This window comes from Alosa alosa, chromosome 11 (genome assembly GCF_017589495.1).
Source record: "Alosa alosa isolate M-15738 ecotype Scorff River chromosome 11, AALO_Geno_1.1, whole genome shotgun sequence".
Taxonomy (NCBI): domain Eukaryota; kingdom Metazoa; phylum Chordata; class Actinopteri; order Clupeiformes; family Clupeidae; genus Alosa; species Alosa alosa.
Window position 1 is genome coordinate 22184944 of NC_063199.1, and position 5047 is coordinate 22189990.

Genomic DNA, 5047 nt, shown 5'->3' on the forward strand with positions numbered 1-5047 from the left:
GTCTGGAATGCATATCCAATCAATATCACGCACTCTTGCGTCTTCATATAAACAAAGATTTCCCCCTGAGAATGCTCGTCTAAACGCGAATAAAAAAATGAAGACGAGACGCCACTTCTGCGTCTTCTCTTTTCATCGTCACCGTATAAACGGCCCCTAAGAGCTTCCGCTGCCACCGTCGCCGCAGAGCTGCCGTGGAACGAGTCGGCTGAGAGTGAAGGTAGAAGCGTCAGGTGAAGAAGCGCCCCTGTTGTCTTCGCAGGAGTTCGAGATGCCGCCACAGAGAGAGGAAGGGTCGCCCACTTTGTGGGAGAAGAGCCCGCACAGGACTCCGACCCCACCACTAGAGGACGCTGAGCCCACAGAGGTTAGTGGTGGAGTTGGCGGTACAATTCCGGTTCTTCTCGGTGCTGTGGTCGGCGGTACTGGCCGGAGAGGCGGAGAGGAGCCTGTGGGGCCCCGCTCCAAGGCTAGTGAAAAATAGTTGTGCATGGTGCACAAGGATATGTGGATGCCATTCATTATCTTTTCTGTCATTAGATAAAATAAATGTTTGAAAAAGTCGAAGAAAATCTTTCTGGGATCATAGAAGATATAAGTGCCTTGCACTGTTAATTTATCATTTTGGTGAGCACACAAATGACAGACATGAAGTGTGCTAACGGGATAGTTAGCAAGGAGCTCTCTCCAGATGTAAAAGTTTGTCAATAGGTCATTGCGTAGCCTATTTCTGAAATGTCATTAAACCCAACAGTAGGCCTAAATGAACTAAATCCCATAGCCTAGGTTGGTTAGCCCTTAGAACCCGATTGACGCAAAGTGCGTCAAAAAACACACCCTTTCTTCTCTATTACATTGCTCCGGAACTACATCGCAGCTAGATGAAACCTTTATTGCATGACAGAGCAGAAGTGGGGCTTTCCAACGAGACTACACACTTGTCTGTACGATCAAGTATGAAAATTAAAAAAAATCATGAAATTAAATCAAATTGCATCATATTTACAGTCTATACTTCTCTGCGTTCACCTGCACACCCATTACTCTCGTTTGAATTACTCGCGAACCCGTGATTGCATCGATATGGCAAGCATATCAGATGAAAGAGGGGGCACAGGGCTATCCATTGGTACCATGTTTATCGATCCTTCTGGCTTATAAAAAGTGACCGCAAAATAATAACGTCATGTACACAAACCAACGCTGCACACCCATTACTCTCGTCTGAATTACTCGCGGACCCTTGATCGCATAGATGATGAAAGAGGAGACTCAGAGCTATCATTTGATACCAAGTACATCCTTCTGGGTTATAAAACAGACGAAGTGACAGCAAAATAATAACTTCATATAGCTGGACTTACCCCACGTTTTTGTCTGTTCTTGTGGCAAAGCATGTTTATAATCCGGTTTTGAGATCCTAGCAAATTCCTGCATTGCATCCCAATTTGTTCAACAAATAAACACCTTTTTTGCCTTTACTTTGTTCATGGCAATGCAGTAAAAAGTTGAGAATTATTATGACTGCATACACATAGGCACGCAGGCTAACACGCAACCTCGGGTCAAGTCAGGTCAGATCAGTTCGTGTCACAGACATGGAACGCAGAAAGGTCATTTTTCATCACTAAATAAAAAATGGCATTTATTTCCGTAAATCACATGGCACATATTTCTGTAAATTGCTCAGCCCCAGAGTATCCCTCCAACATGGCAATTATATTGCTCGATTCAGGACAGTCTGCCCTATACACACATAAAATGCATGTAGAGCTGTGAGCTTGCTGTGGTGAGATACATGTCAAAATATAAGAATTTTTATAATACATTTTTTAATTCTTTAAAAATCAAAATAAAATCAATGCTAGTAATAATACATGAAATGATGGCAGATCTGGATAGCCACTGGACTCTCCTGAAAAAAACAATATATAATATGTGTGTGTGGCACTTGACCAGAATAAATCCTTATGAATAAAGGTAGTGAAAATGCCCTAAAAACAGCTTAGGGTTCTAAGGGTTAGCAACACAAACTTGAGAGATGCAAGTGAGCAAATCAACTTAACATTAGCCTATTATTTGTTACTGTGCTGTGTCTCACTGTTTATAGCATGACAGCTGCAGCTTGAAAGCTGCACGTATGTGTGTAAGGAGAAAAGATACTCAGGCTATGGGAGGCACTAGAAGCATGCCTTGCGCATTAAAAGTATCGATACTAATAAAATGAAGTATTGGAACATTTTTTATTTCAGGTTATTATAACACTATCTCACTGCCGTCTCTACAGCTGTTTCACTTTCACTGCTTCTGTCTCACTTCTACTGCACCTACAGCTGTCTCACTGCTACTACAGCTGTCTCACTGCTACTGCTACTGTTGTCTCACTGCTACTGCTACTACAGTTGTCTCACTGCTACTGCTACTACAGCTGTCTCACTGCTACTGCTACTGCTACTACAGCTGTCTGACTGCATGCACTCCAGCTGCTGTCTCTGTGATGGGCCTGTGGTTGGAGGTGGGATGTGTGTGTGTGTGGTAGGGGATGGGATGGGATGTTTGTGGGTGTATGTGTGTGTGTGTGTGTGTGTGTGTGTGTGTGTGTGTGTGTGTGTGGTAGGGGATGGGATGTGTGTGGGTGTGGTAGGGGATGGGATGTACTGTATGTGTGTGTGTGTGGTTGGGGATGGGATGTGTGTGTGTGTGTGTGTGTGTGTGTGTGTGTGTGTGTGTGTGTGTGTGTGTTGGGTATGGGATGTGTGTGCATTATAATGCAGAGCCTAATTTAGCTGCAGTGGGGACAGTGCAGATCTGCAACCAGGAACACAACAAGCACCTTAAAAAACACACAACTTCACAACAAACTTTTTCTTGACACACATGTCAGCAGACTGACAGTCCATTCTCTACACCAACCCTCTCACTCAGAACATCTTGCTGTCAACCCAAGAGCTACAGTGACAGTGGACACACACACATACACTCGCACACACACACATGCACACACACACACACACACACACACACACATACACACACATACACACACACACATACAGTACACACAACACATACACACACACACATGCACACAACACATAGACACAGACACATATACACACACACACACACACACACACACACACACACACACTGTGCTTTTTTGCCAGTGTTCAGGGCCAGGCTCTGAGGCAAACACACACACACACACACACACACACACACTCCAGACGTTGCCTGCAGAGGCTCCAGGTTAGGTGTAGGGTGCCAACTCTGCTTCTCACACACAGCTCTAAGCTCTGATCTCTCTAATGCGCAGGCTGAGTCCTGGCTTTACTTTTCTCCACATACACACACACACACAAACACACACACTCCCTTACTGAGTCTTTGCCTCATTCCCCTCCACTCACACACACACAAACACATTCTCCCTCAGTGCTGGCCTCACTTTCCACCCCCCCAACCCTGAAACCTCCTCACACACAGAAACACACACACACACACACACACAACTACACACACACACACACACACACACATTTGGACTCTAATTATCCCTATTGGATATGAAGTAATGATGTGTTCCCTCAGAGCTGAGGTGAGAGAGCTCAGCTGGAGCCTTTCTCACACACACACACACACACACACACACACACACACACACACACTTCTCTCACTCCTTTCACCCCTCTCGCAACACAGTGGGGCTGCCTAGAGAGTGGACGTCAAGAGAAAAGTCTAACCTTGTTCAAGACTCTGTGTGTGTATGTGTCTGTGTCTGTGTGTGTTTATGGTGTTTATGTGTGTGTGTGTGTGTGTGTGTGAGAGAGAGAGAGGTGTGTTAGAGTGTGTGCCTGTAGGGACAGCTCAAGACCAGGGTTCTAAATTAACACCCGCCAGCCCGCCAAATGCGGGTTAAAATTCATTTTGCCGGGTGTTAATAAAAACTTACTATCCAGTTTGGCCGGTGATGCATGAGGCATTACATGCATGATACATAAGGCTCTGTTCTCGGTCATATATCCCCTGGCAGTACTTCCTACATTTCCCATGACCACTGTGCCGTAATGCTACGTGATGACATCAAACGTCCATTGGCTGCGTGCAGTTAGCAGTGAAACCAGCGCGAGAGACGATGGAAACGAATGGAGCATCTACCAGAAAACACAAGGAATCAGAAGAACGAACGGAGCCAGAGCAGGGAGCATAGACTGAAAGAGGAGGGAGTTAGCCAGTAAAGTAAAGTAAAAAGCACATAACACATGTACACAACACAAATACATGACGCTTTACAAAATATTAACGCAATGAACACATTATGTTTACCTATTTCCTTTGTGGGGGGCTGATGTCATGTAACAGAGGCCGCAAAACCTGAAGCAGCAAGATCGTTTATTAAGTTGTCTATGGAGTTAGCTGAAGATGGACTGTGAGGAGTTTGTAGGCGAAGATTTTTGAATTCGGAAAAAATTTGGCTAGTAGAAATTCTGATTGGCTAGTAACTTTAGAAAGTTACCAGCCACATTGGCTGGTGATCAAAGTCAATTTAGAACCCTGCTCAGGACCTCTATGTACATCTCCAAATCTACACATGATGTAGAGGAGAAGAGGGGGCTGTTAGTTCCAGCTGAAGATGGAAATAGAGAGTAATGAACAGAACAGAGAAAGAGGCAAAGGAGGAGTGGAAAATAACAGAAGAGACACAGAGAGAGGGAAAAGACTGACAGCGATTGAAGCAAGAAAGAGAAGAAGAGAGGGAATAAAGGAGAAGTGAAGACAAGAAAAGAAGGAGTGAAGGGAAGAGATGAAGAGAGTAGAGAGGAAGTGATGGGGAGGAAGAGAAGAGAGGAAAAGAGAGGGATGAGGCTGAGAGGAAGAAATGAGTGTAACTGAGTGGAAGCAACAGCAGTTGTAATGAAAAGTTAATAGATTTCATGTTATGTAATGAGAGATAGGTCACCCACACACACACACACACACACACACACACACATAACATGCATACACAGAAACATACACTAGTTGTATAGTTGTATAGTATGTTGTT

At 44.5% G+C, this 5047-nt stretch overlaps 1 long non-coding RNA gene across 1 annotated transcript; it reads left to right on the forward strand.

Annotated features, from left to right (window-relative positions):
- The first annotated feature begins 717 nt into the window (after nt 1-717).
- LOC125302972 lies at nt 718-2087 on the forward strand. The gene is made up of 3 exons (XR_007194993.1): nt 718-786; nt 1981-1983; nt 2019-2087. It is a non-coding gene; the product is annotated as an uncharacterized LOC125302972 (long non-coding RNA).
- Nucleotides 2088-5047: the final 2960 nt, after the last annotated feature.